This window comes from Anabrus simplex, chromosome 5 (genome assembly GCF_040414725.1).
Source record: "Anabrus simplex isolate iqAnaSimp1 chromosome 5, ASM4041472v1, whole genome shotgun sequence".
Lineage (NCBI taxonomy): Eukaryota > Metazoa > Arthropoda > Insecta > Orthoptera > Tettigoniidae > Anabrus > Anabrus simplex.
Genome location: NC_090269.1, coordinates 76,716,175 through 76,738,266, shown reverse-complemented (window position 1 = coordinate 76,738,266; position 22,092 = coordinate 76,716,175).

The window sequence follows — 22,092 nt, the reverse complement described above, 5'->3', positions numbered from 1 at the left end:
TCTGTGTCGGTGCGACGTGAAATAAATTGCTTAAAAAAATATTACAGATCATAAAAGATTATCTGCAAAGTATACAGTTTCATTTATACTCGAAATCGTAATCTCCTTACGATAAATTTTCCAGAAAAAATATTATTTCATTATTATAATAACATACTGTAACTTATGTATTCCTGACCTGTACGGTCAGCCTCACTGAAGGTCGGATTTTATTTTTTAATAAATCTCACTACTACTAAATTAACTACGTGTAAACAAAACACGTAATCAGAGCAGAGGAAATGGGAGAGTGATGTTAAAACAAGCCTTTTGATCAATAATGAAGATCCAAAATGAGATTATGTTTTATTTAAAAGACTTTAAATCGTTGACTATCTGACGCTCTGGCTGCGAGGAAGACGTAATTAAACCGTAACATATTGTGTCTTGCGAGATATCTATCCTAATAAAATAGCTGAAGAAATTTATGTTCTGTTGCAACGGTCTTTCTAGGGCCTTTTGGTAGCTCCTGGAAAGCATACAAGCGACTACAAGATCAAATGAATAATTGTACATAAAGTAATACATTTTAGCCCATCGAACAAACTTGTGCATATTATGCAGGTTGGAAGACTCGTTTGTATCCGCCGACAGTCAAATGAGGAAATTGCGTGTGGATAAATTCGTTCTGTATTACGTACGGTACTTAGTCGTGTACTAATTGTGTCAGGTGATAATCAGATCGACGAAATTCCTCATTTCCGAACGTGCAAGTTGGTTAATGATGAGGAAACAATTTTAAACTATCCGACCTACAGTATATGAAGATGAAAGCTAATCGTTCTCATATTTTTCATTCCCTCTTGATCGAGTTCTTTCTTGATCCATATTTTTGACCCTTTCAGCTTCTTCGCATCTTCCGAAAGTTTTTGAGCCTTCAAGCTCGATACCATTCATAATTTGATCGGTCTCCTTCCCGTATTCTTCCCTAATCTGAATACACAATCATTGTCACTGCCATAGCATTCGACTTCCAGTTTCTCCCCGATTAAGGAAAATACTGTACTCTGTCCAACAATTGACTTGGGTTCTCTTTATCTGTCTCTACCAATCCATAGATTATGATATTTCTCCTCCCCTCTGCCTTCTCTCGAATCCGTTCCTTCAGTTCTATCTTTCTTATCCTTTCTTCTAATTCCAGAACTTTATTCTTCATTTCAGCCATCTCAAACTTATCCTCCTTCATATAACTGAGTTCTGCTTCTAAGAAGGTATTCAATTTCTTAGATTCTCTACTTTCCTTGATTATCATTTCCCGCGTCTTATTCACTTTCAAGACCTCCTTGAGATTCTCCATATCTTACCAAGACAGTCCAGGCCCTGGGTTTAGTTTTATACGACCGATCACCAAAAGCACCATCACTATGACTGATTTTAACACCATGCATATGATGTTATGGTTATTGATTCCGGTCTGTATTGCTTTCAATTTCATTCTGCTGCCATCTGCCTAAAGGACACCGATATATCTCTATTGATACTCCAATGTTTCACTCGCCTTCGCACTTCCTGCAGTTGTCACTCGCTCAGCTTTATTGCGTTCTCTTACCTTGCTGACCGTCCGGCTCCATGCCTGGTCTTTGGATCAGAGGCTCCGGGTTAGATTCCCGGTAGGATTGGGGATTTTAACCTAAATTGGTTAATTCCAATGGCTCGGGGGTTGGGTGTGTGTGTGTTGTCTTAAGCATTGGAAATCATCCTAGGTAGGGCCCCAACCTCACAGACGCGCAGGTCGCCTACAGGGCGTTAACTCGAAAGACCTGCACCAGGCCTCTCCGGAGGCTATACGCCATTACCTTGCTGAGTGAATTGCAACTGCATTCAGACCTAGTGTCTATTATAACATATACACAATAGCGAGCATAAAATTTTTACTGGTCAAGCCAAATTTAAAATGATGCATTAAGCTAAAAAGTGTATAAAAATAAAATGACATTTAAAAAGTTCATGCGTACTTTCGTGTTAACTTCAATTGGGCATTTTTTTTCTGCAGATATATATAATGGAATCATAGAAGTTCCAGTTTCTCTTGTTTCTTTTCAGACCCCAAAACAGATTTCTCTCTCTTGCCATAAAGGGCAAGATGGACATTTTACTTTGTCCCCGAGTGTTTCGCTGAGGTGCAGGTCTAGGATTTTGATGACATGCCATCTTTTAATTGGTCCACAACAGACACTGCTGACTTGTACATACATTCTGATCATAGTTCCCACATTGTAGAAATGCTGATTTATTGGGGTATTTTTTATTATTTTTTGCCGTTTTAAGTCATTTTAAAAGTATACGTCATTATTTGGTCATTTTATGGATTTATTAGAATATTTTATAATTTTTGAGTATTTTTGTTTACATGTCTAAGGATTCTGAAGCATTTACGCGAGTGATATTGCTAAGTATTGCAACTTTAAGCGAGGATGAATACGGAGACTTGAGAATCTGCAAAACGCTTTGCCAATCTGGGAATTAAGTAAACTTTGTTCACGCCTTATTTCTTGGAAATTTCCCCATTCGAGACGAGACATCTCCAATTGGAGAATTCTTCCTCGTGAACAGGCGATATTTTCTTCGGAATACGAGGAGCAAAGTTCTCTGCGAAAAGTAGAGAATTTCACCATGTTTTCTCGACATGACAAAAGCCCAAAAGATTATTATAATGTCTAATATCAATATAGGCTATACTAAGTAAGTTGACTCTCAAATTTCATTTAAAATTTATGTCCTTTTTTCTGGAGATTTTTGCCGGCTTTTTATAGATCACTTTAAAACATTTTAGGTCACCAAAATTCTGGCCCTGCTGATGTGTGTATCCCCCGCAGAGCCGAAAATGATAGTCTCTGCAGAATTACACACCACTAGACTTCTGGCTTGTTCGGAATCTGATCCTCGCTGTACGGCTGCTGTCACTTGAACAGCGATAACGTTTGAAGATGTTGCAAATACTGACTGATGATGCTCATAGAGGGTGAAACGTTTGGTTAAGTGTGGGTTTAATTTGAATTTTTTTTTATTTTTTATTTTTTTGCTAGGGGTTTACGTCGCATCGACACAGACAGGTCTTTTTTTGCTAGTTGCTTTACGTCGCACCGACACAGATAGGTCTTATGGCGACGATGGGACAGGAAAGGGCTAGGAGTGGGAAGGAAGCGGCCGTGGCCTTAATTAAGGTACAGCCCCAGCATTTGCCTGGTGTGAAAATCGGAAACCACGGAAAACCATTTTCAGGGCTGCCGACAGTGGGATTCGAACCTACTATCTCCCGAATACTGGATACTGGCCGCACTTAAGCGACTGCAGCTATCGAGCTCGGTCACAGACAGGTCTTATGGCGACGATGGGATAGGAAAGGCCTAGGAGTTGGAAGGAATCGGCCGTGGCCTTAATTAAGGTACAGCCCCAGCATTTGCCTGGTGTGAAAATGGGAAACCACGGAAAACCATCTTCAGGGCTGCCGATAGTGGGATTCGAACATACTATCTCCCGGATGCAAGCTCACAGCCGCACGCCTCTACGCGCACGGCCAACTCGCCCGGTATTTGATATTTTTAGTTATGAATGTGGATACCTTACAGAACTGGTATTAAAGAAAATAATTAATATATACAGTTATTTCCAGTGTTATTCTACTTTATGCAGAAATTTTGTGCGCGCATGTGCATGTCTACTAAAGGGAATTAAGCAGAGAACGATGTAGTTACAATTTTAATATACTAAATTACGAGTTTATGTACGTATCAGAGGCTACAATGTCGATCGGTATTGAGTTATTCTATTTTATTCTATAGAGATGTCAATCTACATAAGTGAATTAACCTGAAAGCCTGTCTATATGTATTAAATGGTAATCGATTTATTTATCGTATGGCTTTTAGTGTCAGAAGTGTCCGAGAACATGTTCGGCTCGCCTGGTGCAGGTATTACAATTTGACGCCCATGGTGGTGATGATGGTGGTGGTGGTGGTGGTAGTGATTGTTTTAAGAGGAAGTAAAACTAGGCAACCATTCTCTATATACTACTAATCAGAGAGAAAAAATTAAAGGGATCCGACACTTCAAAAAATAAAGGTATCAGCCAAAAAAAGACAAGGGTCATGAAGGACGTGAAACTGAAAGACTCCCTTAGCCTTTATGGTCTAATACCGTCCGGGTCGGAAGATAACAAGAGTTGACCAAGGGAGGTCGGATAGGATAGATGAAAGTGAGGAACCTGGCACAAGTAAGTGCAAGCAACGCTAGGACTCAGCTAAGGGAACCGTGGTCACTAACGCACGCTCCCAAGTGCAGATCCACTCGGGCTCCTTTGGTCGCCTCTTACGACAGGCAGGGGACACCGTGGATGTTATTCTACCTCCCCCACCCACAGGGGGGGTCTGCGAGGCTGAGTGTGAGAAGAAAATGGTAATGACGTAGACTCCGGATGTTTAAACGGTAATAGGTTTGAATGCAAACTAATTTGGTTATTGCGAAGTGTCGACTAGCTCGTTCCTCCGTTATGTAGCAAGAGTAACATAAATTCTAGGGGTTCTGATGGGCCGTACGCCTAAACGTGCAAGACCCACATCACAACCGTTGTGTTGGGTAGACTATATTTGTTACCCGCATTCTAACCTGTTAGTAGCTAAAAATCCGGAGTCTAGTAATGAGGTAGGGAGAGGGATATTAATTCATGGCGCGTGATCTTTCGAGTTTTTAATTTATTAGCTGAGGCACCTGAGCTAAAGCTCGCTGTGGTGCAGTACATTCTAATATTATGGCTTCAGAGTATTTATAAAGTAAATTAATACACTCCAGTAATACAAGTTTGATACATCAAATCAGTTAATAGTAATTTTGGTTACATGAATAGAGCTAAGTACTACATATCACACATAAGTTACGTTAGTTTCATAAAATATTAATATATCCTATAAAATAATCATATGTACCGGTATATGTTTTGTTTTATATAATTGAATTGTTTCATAATGACACACTGTAAGAGTAAACAAGCAGTCACACCAACTAGTAAATATACAAGAAAGAAAATGTAAAAGTCAGTTTCAAAATTCGTTAAATTTACATTTTTTTCTACTTAAGATAATTATTTAACTTCTTTTTGAACATTTTTATTGAAGAGGCGTTCTTTATATCTTCCGGCAGTTTATTGTAGAGACTAACAGAATAATGCCATATGGAATTAATTCCATATTTATTTGAATGGATGACAGTGCAGTGGATATTATTAGCATTCCTTGTATTATAATTGTGAATTACTGAATTTGTTTTACATGATGTATTTGAGTGTGCCAAATTACGAATAATTTTATATATCATAACCAATGAAGATTTCTGTCGTAGGCTATCAAGTGAGAGAACATTACACAGTCTGTACAATTGTTCAGTGGGAGTTAAAAGAGGCAATTTAAAAAGTATTTTCAATGCTCTTTTATGCAGCATAACAACTCTAGCGAATAATTCCTTGGTACAACATGCCCATACATGGATCATATAAGTAATATGGCTCTCAATTAGCGCTTGGAAAACACTTTTCAATAAATCATGAGAAACTTTGTATTTCAGTCTATTTAAAATGCCAATAGCTGGGATCAGTTTGTCACAGATAGATTCAACATGATCCTTCCACGTTAGTGATTCGTCAATAATTAGTCCAAGAAATTTAGCAGCCTTTACTCTAGGCACTGATTGCCCAAAAAACGTCAAGTGTAAATCTAAAAATTTATTACTTTTAGGTTTATGAAATAAAATATAATTGGTTTTTGTCAGATTGATTGTTAATCGATTTTTACAGAACCACGCTTCAATTAAGTTGATGCCGTATGCGCGTCTATGATGAATTCTAACGATGAAGATGGCACACATACACATACCCAGCCCCCGAGCCATCGGAATTAATCAATGAAAGTTAAAAATCCCCAGCCCGGTCGAGGAATCGAACCCGGGACCCTCTGCACGAAAGGCCGGCATGCTAACAATTTATCCATGAAGCCGGACTAAAAGTAAACTCGTGTCCTCATCCTGAGGTGGTGCAGATCTTTTCAGGTACACCTCCAATGGAGATTAACTTCATGTACCATTTCAACCATATACCAGCCCTCCTGCCATTGTTAAATCTCTGGCAGTACCGGGAATCAAACCCGTGCCTCCGAAGACGTCAGCTAATAGTGCTAACCCTTACGCTACAGAGGCGTACAGGGAGAGACCACATAGCCTACTCCTGTCAAATAACACCAGCCGTTAATGTATAGTCCGAATATTAAAGGAAGCGTTTCTGACAGCTAGCGCTGGAGACGAGCCTGCTGTCAACTTGGAGTTGACAGACCTTTCACTTCTCAGCAACAGCACTCCCTCCAGCGCTAGCAGTCAGAACGCATCTTTCAATATATGAATATACACTAATTCTTGGCCACGTGGTATGTCGATTTTAGTGCCTCAAAATGGCGGAATTGTTGCATCATATGACAGCATTATACCTGTGTCTGTCTCTTATTTCTAGGAACATTGGCTCTTCTTTACAATAAGATATAGAACACTGCCGTCGCGCGTGTTGTATAGAAACGATTTCGACTTTAAAATATTCATGTTTTTGTAACACTTACTAGCCGAAGTACCGTTCCGAAATTATAGACTTATTCTACGTCAATAAACCTTTCTTTCTTTCTTTCTTTCTTTCTTTCTTTCTTTCTTTCTTAATCCGTTTACCCTGCAGGGTTGATTTTTTCTCTCGGACTCAGCGAGGGATCCCACCTCTGCCGCCTGAAGGGCAGTGTCCTGGAGCGTGAGACTCTGGATAGGGGGATACAACCTGGGAGGAGGACCAGTACCACCCCCAGGCGGCCTCACCTGCTATGCTGAACAGGGGTCCTGTGGGGGGATGGGAAGATTGGAAGGGATAGGCAAGGAAGTGGGAAGGAAGCGGCTGTAGCCTTAAGTTAGATACCATCCTCGCATATGCCTGGAGCAGAAGTGGGAAACCAAGGAAAACCACTTCGTGGATGGCTGAGGTAGGAATCGAACCCCCCTCTACTCAGTTGACCTCCTGAGGCTGAGTGGACCCCGTTCCAGCCCTCGTACCACTTTCAAATTTCGTGGCAGAGCCGGGAATCGAACCCTCGCCTCAGGGGTGGCAGTTAATTCAATGTTCGGTTCGGTTCTGAGTAGGTTAATATCCATATCAGATATTTAAAAGTGGAGTCTCTATACGGCGTGCTTGCTCAGTACAGCAAGTTAATAGTAAGACAAGATAGATTTTTTCTTAATTTGAATTTGAATTTCCGGAGTTGGGTTACATATTGCTACCTTAGACACAAAATAGCCGGCTCCTCGGTGTAGGGTTAGCGTGCCTGCCTTTTACGCGGGGTTCGACTCCCTGCCAGGCCATGGATTTTTATCTGTATCTGAGGGTTAATTCGAGGACTACTCAGCCTACGTGATTACAATTAAGGAGCTATCAGACGGCGAGATAGCGGCCACGGTCTATAAAAACAAGAATAACGGCCTAGAGGATTCGTCGTGCTGACCACACGACACCTCGTAATCTGTAGGCTTCTTTTTTAGACTCAAAATCTTGACGGTGAGATGTGTAGATCGAATTAAGAATGAAGAGATGCTGAATCGAATTGGTGAAAGGAAAACAATTTCGAGAAATTGCCCTGAAAAAGATAGGACAAGTGAAGATACCCAGGACTTGTTCAGTTGGTATTTGAGGGAAGTGTGGGGTTGTAAGAAAGTGGCTATAGACCAAAGTATGAATACGATAAACAGGTCAAAACAGTCTATGGAATAATTATCCAAACAACAACAACAGACTCAAATAATAAAATATACCTGAAAATCCACATGCCTTATAGCCAAAACGCTTATTAGAACCTGATGACTAGCCCCTTAAGTTGGGCCGATGTCCTAGGTATTAGATCCTTTTAAACAAAAGGCATTGTATTAATTCTATAAACAAAAGTAACAGATCATCTCAATACTCGATTAAAAAGACAAAAATCAACCGGTCAACATGATATAACGAAGAGGCGTTTATATTGCAACAACGCTCATATACGAACTGTTTTCCCCGACTTGTTGTGTTCCATCAGAATCGATGACAAAATACGAATGTAAAAGCCATAGTCTCGACCAAGGTTAGAAAGGAAAGCTTCCGACGAGGCGGACAACACCAATACATTGGAAGTCCATATAAGTTTATTTACCCGAAATGATCAATATTTACGAAGCCGAAATAAAATAAAATTATTTAACTGCAAACAGACTTAGCTTAGCAGTCTGCCAGGGTTTCGGAATTTTATTCTTCAGGAGCTGTTTAGTGTGCAGGAGGTTGCACAGTAATAATCAGAACACATGTAAGACTACAGTAAATTCTTATCCATCAAATTACTATCCACTCGCGGAAATGTAAGATGCAATTGGCGATAAATACGCTAATAGCGGACAAGTAATGGAAACTGGGAAAGTGGATTCGTGAGTTTTTCAGTCAAGCGAATAAAAGTGTTCATTCCTCCAGGACTTCGACCAGTCGTAAATGCTCAAAATACTTTCTAAAATGAGGAGAAATACGCTAATAATAGGCAGATAATGGGAATAAGGAAGTGGATTCGTGATTTCTTCAGTCTAGCGAATAATAGAGCCCTTGCATCCAGGATTGTGATCAGCCCATAGTAGATACGACGTTATCCGAATTTAGCAGAAAAATTGACAAGTATGTATCTGATAACAGAAATGTCTGCGATACTACTTCATAGTAGCTCTAATAGACAAATACAGTATAATAATGAACTGCTATTTTGCCTACATTTTGTGATATCAGGCGCTTTCAAATGTCTCCCTACCACTATTTTGTAATGTAATGGGGGTTTAAACTAGGTAATGCATGCCATTCAGTTTACAAGACAAGAAATGTTATACTGAACAGAATAATTAACCATGCCTGCAGTTAATCCTATCTTCGCCCCCTTATCTGAATGGTCATTTTACTGGCTTTCGGTTTAGAGAGCCTAGGGTTCGATTCCAGGCCGGAGAAGGGACTGCGGGTAATTAATTCCTCTGGCTCCGGAATTGGGCGTTTGTGTTCTTCTTAACAAACTTATCTTCATCTACAGTATATATACAACACACCAAACCACGTAGCGTAACGGTTAGTGTTATTAGCTGCCGTCCTCGGGGGCCCGCGTTCGATTCCCGGTACTGCCAGAAATTTAAGAATGGAAGGAGGGCTGGTATGTGGTTGAAATGGTACACGCAGCTCACCTCCATTGGGGGTGTGTCTGAAAAGAGCTGCACCACCTCGGCATGAGGACACGAGTTTACTTACCACACCACGATAGCAACTGCCATAGAAACTCGCAACAGCGAATACATCCCTTCACAGAGAGTGGCATCAGGAAGGGCATCCGGCCGTAAAACTTTGCTAAATCCACTCCCAGTGCCTACCCAACAAATTGTAAAAGAGGCCACGAATCATAATAATAATAATAATAATAATAATAAGACTTCCCGGTAGTTCTAAATGTACAATAATGGGAAGGAAAACCTTGTTTATTATATTGTATGAGTTGACATTTGGTTCGGGACTTGCTTTAGGGCCTATGTGTACTCCAAAACTGGGTTGGTTCGTATTCTCAGGGCATGAATTTGAGTTGAGCTGCACGGCGCTGAATAGACAAAATTAATTTCTTTTAGCTAGTGGTTTAACGCCTCGCTAACACATCCAAGGTTTTCGGCGACGGAAGCATGGGAAAGGGCATGGGTTTGGAAGATATCGGCCATGGCCTTAATTATGGTACACCCCCATTATTTGCCTGGTGTGAAAATGGGAAACCACGGAAAGCCATCTTATAGGCTGCCGACAGCGGGATCCGAACCAACCATCTCTCGAATGCCAGTTCACAGTTCACAGATATGCCACCCTAACCGCATGACCGAATCCCTCGGTTCATTATAAACTCAAATTCGACGTAAAATACTTAAAACACTTAAAAGAAGGTTCTAACCCAAAAGTACATATATTCTGTTATTAAAATAACGTCATTGATTTTCACTGACGAGGACTATTTCAGTGTACATATCGTAGTTAATTTCACTGATTTCAGAATTCAGAATCTAGTACAAGATTCTAACTGCCGGGCTGAGTGGCTCAGACGGTTAAGGCGCTGGCCTTCTGACCTCAACTTGGCAGGTTCGATCCTGGCTTAGTCTGGTGGTATTTGAAGGTGCTCAAATACGTCAGCCTCGTGTCGGCAGGTTTACTGGCACGTAAAAGAACTCCTGCGGGACAAAATTCCGGTATCTCGGCGTCTCCGAAAACCGTAAAAGTAGTTAGTGGGACATAAATCAAATAACATTATTATTATTATTATTAAGATTCTAACCAACAGATGGCGTCAACACCCGAACATCAATAACCTTAACCATGAGGGATGTTCTGTCACTACACGAAATGTTGTTCAATAACTTACTGCACATTCTATTGTTGGATAGGTATCGCCATCAACAGCTTCATATACTTAGTGAGGAAACAGCCCAATTTACCACATGAATCCACCTCTCTCTCATTCTTGGCGATAAGAGAATTCATCTCAGTCACCAGTTATACTGTGAGACTTTTATTCTATCTATATTTCGCAGAAACTAAGCACTGGATAACGCAGAAAAAATACCCATTTATACTCTATGGTTTATAATCATAATTATAAGGTTAAAATGTAGTGTTCGACAGCGCTGTCCTCTGTCGCTATTCAACATGTTATTTTATATGTTGATGTCATAATCCATAGTGGAGATTGACAGTAAATGATTATATCCCGCTTCCAGATAATCAGTTTCTTGAAGCGTTTCTTCATGCAAACTAAGTTCTCTTTGACAATTAGTGAAAAAGAATTTCAGTACCCAGTGCGCCATTTCCACTCCATAGCAAAACAATTTAGCATGGAAATTTCAGCCACAAGAAAAAAGTTACGGTATTCTAGTGTAAGGGGAAGAAGTAGTGATGAGCGAGACCTGCATTCAGAATAAAATATTGAAACAAGTGAACATTTTTCTTTACTATTTACCATACGTCGCACCGGCAGGATATGTCTTATGGCGACGATAGGATAGGAAAGGCCTAGGAGTTGGAAGGAAGCGTCCGTGGCCTTAATTAAGGTACAGCCCCAGCATTTGCCTGGTGTGAAAATGGAAAACCACGAAAAACTATCTTCAGAGCTGCCGACAGTGGGATTCGAACCCACTATCTCCCGGATGCAAGCCCACAGCCGCACGCCCCTAACCGCACGGCCAACTCACCCGGTCAGATAGATCTTATGGCGACGATGGGAAAGGAAAGGGCTAGGTGTGGGAAGGAAGCGGCCGTGGCGTTAATCAAGGCACAGCCGCAAAATTTGCCTGCTGTGAAAAGAGGAAACCACGGAAAATCACTTTCAGGGCAGCCAAAAGTGGGGTTCGAACCCACTATCTCCCTAATGCAAGCTTACAGCTGCGCGGCCCTAACCGTTCGGTAAGCGAAATGCACAGAATACACAATGACCAAAGTAGACGAATCAGGTATCTAGATTAAAACACAAAATTGCAATAAAGTTCTCAGGATAATCAATCCGGTATTCAATACATCAAACGTACTGTATAAAATGAATCCAATGCCGAAGGTTCGTAAAATTTTGGCGACACAATTTCTTACCTATGGTAGCAAGGTTTGAACCATTCGGAAGTAGGATAAACAAAGACTTAGCTCAACCGCAAATCGAGAAAGGAATGAACATATAACTTAAGAATTGAAATAGCTCCCATGGCCTACAGAAAGAACTGGCTTCAGCATGTCAGTCGAATGTAAAGATTTAGAACACGAAGATAGGTCTTTCACTATGCACCATGAGACAGAAAACCCTTTGGGAGACCTCGGAAGATATGGCAAGAGACGGTAACGTGGTACTTGACCTAATAGTGAATAGGATGATAATTATAAGTTATAGATTACACTTGTTAAAGTTTTCCGTAGAATTTCAAATAGCATTTCATAAACCAATGGCAGTGTCTTTCCAAATCCTTTTAAAACATAAAAATATACAACGGTACAGCACAAATAAAGTCTTAAAATGTTCACTGCTATTGTCTTTAGAGAATAGAAAACTAGAAGAGGAAATGCATACTTGGAAAACATGTTATAAGCACTGTAATGCATGATTTAAAGCGCTCAAATGCGGATATGAGGTAGACATTTATTAAAAACAACTGACAATGTAGGTAGAAATCTAGTCTTGCTTTAACATTGGCCAATAAACTATAGTAGGCCAAACTTCGAACCCTGGATATTAGAAATATCTAGCAATTGGAGGTAAAACATATTGGAGAGAGCAATTTAAAATGCAAAATAGAATAATTTGTGAACAGAACTAACTAAAATACAAATATTGTACACACTAAACATTTTAAAGAAAATAATACAAAAATCACGAACCGGCTATTTTGGTGAGTTGCTATTCCCAGAGAAAGGCGTAGAGAAGACAGATTTCGCAGTGGGTCTGGTAATTTTGTTTAAGGACATTTTCGTGCTATGTATGTTCAGTCATCAGCCCTAAGGCTGACTGGATCCTCGACAGCCCCTCCATCAGCTGTCATAGATGTCCTAGGCATTACTGAAGAGATGTACTAGGGAAATGTGGTAGTTTCTTGTTGCTTTCCTCACCGAGCCAGAAGTTGCTATTACATATCAGTCTGCCAAGCTCACTGAAATGCATGCACCAACCGACGCTATGAGCAACATTTTCACACCATTCATAGCAGGGACTGGCTGCATAAGAAATGGCATTACTAACATCACTTATACCTCAGTCACTTTCATATTGTCAAAGCCAAGGATAAGACTGAGACAGGTCAATCTTCTTCTTCTTCTTCTTCTTCTTCTTCTTCTTCTTCTTCTTCTTCTTCTTCTTCTTCTTCTTCTTCTACCGCTTTTCCCACACCTGTGGGGTCGCGGGTGCGAACTGAGTCGCAAATGTGGATTTGGCCCTGTTTTACGGCCGGATGCCCTTCCTGACGCCAACCATATATGGAGGGATGTAATCACTATTGCGTGTTTCTGTGGTGGTTTGTAGTGTGGTATGTTGTCTGAATATGAAGAGGATAGTGTTGGGACGGACACAAACACCCAGTCCCCGAGTCAGAAGAATTAATCAGAAGCGATTAAAATCCCCGACCCGGACGGGAATCGAACCCGGGACCCTCTGAACCGAAGGCCAGTATGTTGACCATTCAGCCAACGAGTCGGACTGAGACAGGTCAATGAAAGTAAGAAAATTGCTCTAGCCCACACCACAAGACATAGTGCACTATAAACACTAGGTCCCGCCAGCAAAGGCATTTTCGTGGAATATTTCTATGTATTTGATATCATATTCTATTATGCATTAATTATTCCCTTAATTTATACAAAAAGTTTCTCTTAAAATTAAAAAAGAATAGTTAAACATAGACTGCTTTAATTCGGTACTTAGCCTACATATTTGAAAAAAAAGAATTAAGACATGTATATTTAATTATTTACGAAGCAGTAACTGTCTGCTAATCATTGTTCTGGGGGTAGCTATCCATTGTGGAGGTCTCCTCTATCCCGTTAACGTATTTTCGTAAAATAATCATGGCGATTCTTGTTATACGGCAAGGATCAGCCGGATTATCAGACTCTCTTTCCTGGGTTAACAAATCTGACCGGTCCCTTTGTCCTATGAAATTATCTTTAACATCATTATTAAAACAAGATAAGTTAAGCATTATTATCATTTTTATTATTATTAATATTTTACAATTGGCTTTACGTCGCACCGACACAGATTGGTCTTATGGCGATTATGAGACATGAAAGGGCTAGGGCTAGGAATGGAAAGGAAGTGGAAAATTATCTTCAGGGCTGCTGACAGTGGGGCTCGAACCCACTATCTCCCGAATGCAAGCTCACAGCTGTATGCCTGTAACCGGACGCCGACTTGCTGGGTATTATTATTATTATTATTATTATTATTATTATTATTATTATTATTATTATTATTATTTAAGGGCATCAGATCGTTACAGATAGCCATGGAGGCAAGTTGTCGGATCTGGGAGATATGGAGGTTCCAAACTCACGCCAATCGTCCAGTATTTTAATTAGTGTGGTCGGGATAGTACCCTTCCCAAAATTCCTTGCCTCTCTGGAGAAAGACTGGAAATCCGTCCTCATTTTCATTCTGAAGCAAAATGGCCACAATATTTTCCTAAAATTTGGCCCAATAAATCGTTGAGGAAATTATTTTTCGAACAAATCCCGCATAAGACGAAGACAAATATGAGTTGAAAATATGACCACTCTCGGGAATCTAACTCCACTCTCGACCTCTCCTGACGGGTCGTCAGTCATTTCCGCTCGCATAGTCGAAACACACGAGTTAACTACTACTACTACTACTACTACTACTACTAATAATAATAATAACAATAATAACAATAATAATAATAATAATAATAATAATAATAATAATAATAATAATTGTTTAAGGAACGTTCAATTTCTATACATTTTAAGGTATACCAGGGTCGAACTCTTATCCTGTTTGAGTTCTTTATGTGCTGGAAGCTAAGGACACAGAGTTGTATTTAGACATTCTGAAATGCCACTGACTTAGCTGGGACTGAACCTGGTATCTCGTAAACAGAAGGACAATTAAATTACCGCATCACAGAGACTGGCACTCACTTCTGTCTGAAATAAAGAGGACATTATTTTCTGTTGCCATCATTCCTAGTCACTAGCATACCTCGATGGAATTAGTCAATGTACCCCTCGTGAATTTCTGCACTTAATTCAAATAATATTTGTTATCCTTCCTTCAAACTGCTCGGCGAGCAGTCGAAATATGCACTCATTCTGTACAGTCCCAGAATTTTCAGTCTGATAATACTTCCGTTCCTCCTCATGGCGGCCATTTGGATTTATAGTTTTTCGTAGGTTTACCTTTCACCAACCTCCTGAATATTGCAATAATGTTTCTTGTGCAAAGTTTCTTGAGACCTAGCCTCAGTAGCGTACACAATAAACTAGGCCTCACAGCCCATCCATATAAAAAAAATATACATCATCTGTATTCTCTCTCCCAGTTTCATTTAAAACATTGGTTTCGTCTTTTGCTCACGATCTTACGAAATCACTTATATGCTACGCAACAGTGTCTAATTGTTCTTAAATCCCTTCTGCAATTTTCCTATCTTTCATCAGCAATTGTCTAAACGTATTATTTGTCTTCCACCAAAAATGAGTACCAGGTTAATTCCTGGGGGCAAAGGCGGCCGGGCGTAGAGCTAACCACTCTACCCCATCAAGTACCGAGGTTACGGATAGTGGAAGCCTTTAGGCTACCTTTCATCCCTCCAAGGGTCTTCATGGCCTGTGCGGAGATGACTTTGCTTTGCTTTGCTTTTTATTATTTATCTTCCCTATGCTTTGTCTTTGTGACAGCCTTGTAAATTTTCGGGAAGCTATTAAAATAAAATAAAAAATAAATCATAGAATTTGTACTCTTTTTAACACTGCGCAATATTACAGAACAGTCAAGAACCGGAGAGATGATAATATCGATTATAGTATTTTCGCTGTCCATCATGAAGATATCAATCTTTCAAATAACATTCAATCATGTGGTTCGGATCACGTAACCGACCGAGTTTGCTATGCGGTTAGGGTCACGCAGCTGTGAGCTTACGTTAGTGGGTTCGAACCCCACCGTCGACAGCCTAAAAATGGTTTTCCTTTTCATACCAGGCAAATCTACGGCTGTAATTTGGTTAAGGCCATCATCGCAATACCTGTCTAGGACGAGGCGACGTAAAGCAAAAAAAAAAAACAACTTTAAATCATGTGGTTAAGATTCTGGGTTTTCCGGGTTGAGTGGCTCTGATGGTTATTTTTTAGAATTTGTTTTACCTCGCACCAACACAGGTAGGTCTTATGGCGACGACGGGATAGAAAAGGCCTAGGAATGGGAAGGAAGCGGCCGTGACCTTATTTTTAGGTACAGTCCAGCATTTTCCAGGTGTGAAAATAGGAAACCACGGAAAGCCCTCTTCAGGGCTGCCGACAGTAGTGTTCGAACCCACTATCTCCCGGATGCAAGTTCACAGCTGCGTGACCCTAACCGCACGGCAAATTCACCCGGTAATTCAGACGGTTAAGGCGCTGGTTTTCTGAGCCCAAGTTCGCAGGTTCCATCCTGGCTCAGTCCCGTGGTATTCGAATGTGTTCAAATAAGTCAGCCCCGAGTCCGTAGATATACCGGCACGTAAAAGAACTCCCGCGAGACAAAATTCCAGTACTGCGGCGACTGCGAATACCATAAAAGTAGTTAGTGGGACGCAAAACAAATGATTTTATTATTATTATTATTATTATTATTATTATTATTATTATTATTATTATTGTTATTATTATTATTATTATTTCGCAGATCACAGCCATAGATTAATTAAGTAGAAACTGAAAAGAAATAGCTTCCAAATCTCACAGTTCTTTCGTGAATCTGAAGATCGATTCAAAACAAAGTATTTCGTAATTATAAATTTAATTATTTATATCTTACTTTCTTTTATGATTTGCTTTACGTCGCACCGACACAGATAATATGTCTTATGACGTAGCTGGGATAGAAGTGGAAAGGAAGCGACCGTGGCCTTAATTAAGGTACAACTCCAGCATTTGCCTGGTGTAAAAATGGGAAACCACGGAAAACCATCTTCAGGGCTGCCAACAGTGGTGTTCGAACCCACTATCTCCCGAATACAAGCTCACAGCTGCGCGATCCTAACCACACGGCTAACTCGCACGGTTTTGCTGAATTAAAAAGAAAGTTGCTCCTAATTCTGAATTATACTTACTCCTGAGCAGTAACAGTTAAAAATTCAGTTTAAAAATTAGTTACGCCAATATACCACCACACGGCGATACACGTGAGAAGCTCAATCACTGTTTTTTACACCTCAAAAGGAAGCCGTTTCTGAGAGGAACTTCATTTTATTCAACCCCTCAGCTTTTATGCAAATTGTTGCCGTGGTCTGAGCGTTAGCACTGAGGCTTGCCGCCTGGTTGACATGGACTGCATTCTGGGTCCTGCTGCGAATGTAAGGCTGGTTTACTTGCGAAGACAATTAGGAAGATAAGAGAGTTAAAATTCCTAGAATTGCTTCTTCTCCACTTCACCTTCGGGCAAAAATTGAGATCGTATCTAAGATATAGCCTGCTTTCTACAAAGTCCTAAACCCAATAAATTATTAATATACACATCAATATAGACATAAAAGCCATCGAGGATATCAGAGAAACCTTACACGTACTAATAATATGGGGTTAATGACGACAATGTCCCAATCCCACTAAAATGAAGCAGCAGTAAAAGTAACGACACTGATGGAAAATATATTTAGTTAGTAACAGCTATCTTTGTCAAACATCTTTCGTTGTTGTTATGATAGTCTTTTGGGTTTATACCCGGCGAACGATAAAAATGACTGCTCCTTGTTGTTTGTTTAATGTTACTTTGACTGCCTTTAAAACACAGCGAAGTGCCGAAACCTCCCCCTGATGTGAGGGTTTTTAACATTATTTCTCGCAATTAAGCACTCTTAAATGCCGCTCGGTATTCCATTCTGCAAACTTAAGTACAGGTTCCGGCAGTTACCCCGTACACTATACAGTCGACCAGCAATAAATACCTACTTCAAATATTAATTAAAATATAAAGAAACTGTCATATATATCGAATTACGAAAACAGACACAATTTGACCTGATGGCTGATTATGGCAAGGTAGTTTTGATGTGCAGGATCATTCCTTTAAACCATGTTCAGCAAAAATGCTTTCATTGTACATCCCTAGAATTTAAAATAATTCGAAATTTTGTGTGAATTAACAATCAGAGATATTCACGAAACTGTTCCAGACAAAAGATTCAGTAAATAGATTAATAGTTTGCCAGATTAATTAATATTATAACCTTAAATATTACGCACACACTCGTTTCAAGAAGGCATTGCCTAAGTTTTAAAATTGATTTAATATTCAAGAGCGCGGGAAATTTAGGGCTGTCTTACAAAGACGTATTATTTTATACATTTTTACAAGGACTTGTCACTGAAAGAGAATATTCAGTTTTAAGTTTCCTGGAAGACGTGAAAGATCCCATTAAGAAAGAAGGAAGAGACAATGACTTGTCCTACCTGTTGTGGCAAGAAGTCGGTAGCTGGCTGGCTTTCCCAAGTCGCCCCACACGCGACTGCTACCTCCAGAGCTCGACTCCTGGCCGTCTCCTCCCCAATCAATACGAGCACAGCCACCATCGCCCCCGCACGGGCCACTCGCGCCGCCATTTGCTCTGGGGGTGGGAAAACGGGCAAATTAGAACACTAACAATTTCCATCCTCCGCCTACGAGGTCTGCCAACTTTCATCCACAAGGGGAGACGTTCACAGCAATTAATTCCGAACACATTATCGGACTAGTGACTTGAATGACAACCGGATATGGAACTACTTCTGGCGCCTTGCTTCCTATATTGCCATTAACATTTTCTTTATAATAATTAGATGCGACGGCACCTGTTTCGCATAAACTAAAATATATACACATATACATGCGATCAGGCGAGTTGAAATGAAGATACGGTTCAACCCCACTAACTCCCAATTTTCATCGAGATTAAATGGAGCGAGTGACATAATGCCGTTTAAGAGGCGATCTGGGGTCCAAATGCCTCAAAGACGTTTTAAATCACAGTCAGGTTGCGAAACTCAGCTTTTCAGTATCTAGTGATCGCAAAACGTCAGGATTTGTTTAAAAAATGTCGAATTTTTGCACGTATATAATAGGCTTTCTCCCTTTACTCCCACCGACGTTCCAATGTAAAAAAATCGAACTAAAAATAACCGCGGAGACTCACCTGTTAAATTATGGTTGCAAAACAACCTTATCTTACTCTTCCCCTGTTGACTCTGGATGACAATTGCGAGTTAGAACAGATTTCTTGTTTACAATTTGATTTACGTCGCAACGACACAGATAGGTCTTATGGTGACGATTGGATAGGAGAGGGAAGGAAGCGACCGTCGCCTTAATCAAAGGTACAGTTCCAGCATTTGCCTGGCGTAAAACATGGGAAACCACGGAAAAACCTCCTCAAGGCTGCCGACAGAGGCATCTGAACCCACCATCTCCCGAATGCAAGCTGATAGCTACGTGCCCCAAATCGCGCGGCCACCTTCTCGGTAGTTAGAAAGAACAGGATTGAATACTCCCATCCCCTAGTTTCGGATCTCCTGAAACTGGTGAGAGAGTATTCATTTACTGCAATGCATTTCTGTGTATGCATTTGAATTTTCGTTACATTTAAAAAATCTGTTATGCTTGAACCCAATAGCGTTTACTGCCTCTTCTACAAATTATTACTTTTTTCCTTTTGTCCTACATGTTATACGCTGTTGTAGTATATTCTAACAACAATATTATTTCTACGTTCCACTAACTAACATTTTGGCTTTCGGAGACGCCCTGGATGCCGGGGTTTTGTCTCGCAGGAGTCATTTTACGTGCCAGTAAATCAACCGACACGAGGCTGACGTATTTGAGTTGAGAACCTTCAAATACCACCGGACTGAGCCAGGATCGAACCTGCCAAGTTGAGCTCAGGAGGCCAACGCTGTACCGTCTAAGCTACTCTGCCCGGCTTATATATTCTAGGACAAGCATGTATTCCCCGCTTCAATGGTTAAGTTAGTGCTTGTTTTGTTTTCTTTTGCCACATTTCTTTCAGAATACAGAAATGTTCCTGTTCTTCGCAGTGCAATCCACTCTTTATTGAGTAATTTTCCAATTGTATGGAACTTCATCTCTTTCAATTTTTGTTTATACTCACTTCCCACATATTTAACCCTAAGTGAATCAGTATCCCTGTATACGCTCAATAGATAAGCCTTTCTCTTCATTCTCAATAGAATAAACAACGATTTTTTGTCATGTTTCCCTCTTAAACCCTTATTTTTACATATATACAATAACCACCATAATGCTCTATTCGTAGAGACTCTTTATTGACAACTTTCGGATAATTTCATAGAATTCTAATAATGGTTATCCCCCATGACACAACAGCCCCAAAGGGCAATGGCCTACCAAGCGACCAATGCTCAGCTCGAAGGCCGGTAGATTCTGAGGTGCCATGTGGTCAGCACGACGAATCCTCTCGGCCGTTGTTCTTGCTTTCCCAGACCACGAAAAAGTTCTTGCGTGGGATTTGAACCTTCGATCACCGTTCACCCTCACAAGTCCAACCGCGCCCCTGCCAAGTGAGCTATTGCGAGGCTTAATTATGTTATTTTTGGCCTTACATTCAGCCATGAACATCTGCTTCTCAAGGTTTTTTCACTCTATTAGTTACTTGCCGAGCGAGTTGGTCGTCCATGTAGGGTTGTGCAGCTCTGAGCTTGCTTTCGGGAGATGGTGTTTCAGAATCCCACCGTCTGCAGTCCCGATATCGGTTTTCCGTGGTTTGCCATTTTCACACCAGTCAAATTCTGGGTCCGTACCTTAATTAAGGCCATGGTCGCTTCCTTCCTACTCCTAGCCATCTCTTATATATTAGCCGCCCTAATACCTACAATTACATTTTTTTACAACTTGCTTTACGTCACACCGACACAGGCAGGTCTTATGTCGATGATGGGATAGGAAAGGCCTAGGAGAGGGATGAATTGCCGGCATTTGACCGGTGTGAAAATGGGAAACCACGGAAACCCATCTTCAGGGCTGCCGACAGTGGGGTTCGAACCTTACTCTCTCCCGAATACAAGCTCACAGCTGCGCGATCCTAACCGTACGGACAACTCGCCGGTAAAATGAATGATTAGTAATACCAGTCAATTGACTCCGAAATAAGATTGCCATTTCTCCATCCTCCAGGTACTGACAACGTCTTCACAGATAAAATTATTTCAGTACAGCCGCTAGACCACATGAGGACTACAGTTCGCGGACTGTTTTTTCGAAAGCTACGCATCTAATGACGCATCGTTCCCTTACCTCCAACTGTGTGGCCATAATTTTTTAATAAGCATTACGAACACCATCAACTTATACGATTTATTCCATGCAAAAGTTGATAGCTTATTTTACTTCACCTACCTAAATATGTACATACATTTATTCACGTTCTGAAGTATATTCAACCCGAATTAAATTTGAAACTGCGTAACTTATCAGCTAATAAGACGACGATGTCGAAGGAGTAGGAACAATTTGAACAACAGATAATAATAATAATAATAATAATAATAATAATAATAATAATAATAATAATAATAATAATATTTTTACGTCTCACTAACTGCTTTCACGGTTTCCGGAGGAGCCGAGTTGCCAGAATTTAGTCCCGAAGGATTTCTTTAATGTGCCAGTAAATCTGCCGACACGAGGCTGACGAATTTGAGCAGCTTCAAGTACCACCCGACTGAGCCAGGGTCGAACCTGTCAAGTTGGGGTCAGAAGGCCAGTGCCTCAACCATTGCTATTGTAGTCCTGATACACTTAAGAAAATGGAAATTGCAACACCATGAAGACATTTTTCGTTTGTGTTGATTTTCAAGATATGGAACGATGCCATGTAGGTATGTAGGCCTAAACGATAAAAGTTTCAGACTCATCGGATTGTTGCTACAGGTCACCCCACGTGATTGGTCGCGGAGGAATCAACTCCAGTATACGGACTTTGGTGTAGCGTAGTTGATTGCAGTCTGCGCAGTGAAGTGTTCCCCGTCAAACATGCTTCGACGACGGAGAAGAGCACGCTATCAACAACTGTCGCCGTTTGAGAGGGCTCGGGTAATTGGGCTATGTGAGGCTGGATTATCGCTAAGGACTGTCGCTGCCCGTGTTGGCCGACAGGCATCTACGGTACAACGTGTATGGCAGCAGTGGTCAAATGAAGGTACCCACACTCGTAGACCTGACACAGGCCCAGCGCGACAGACAACTGTGAGAGAGGATC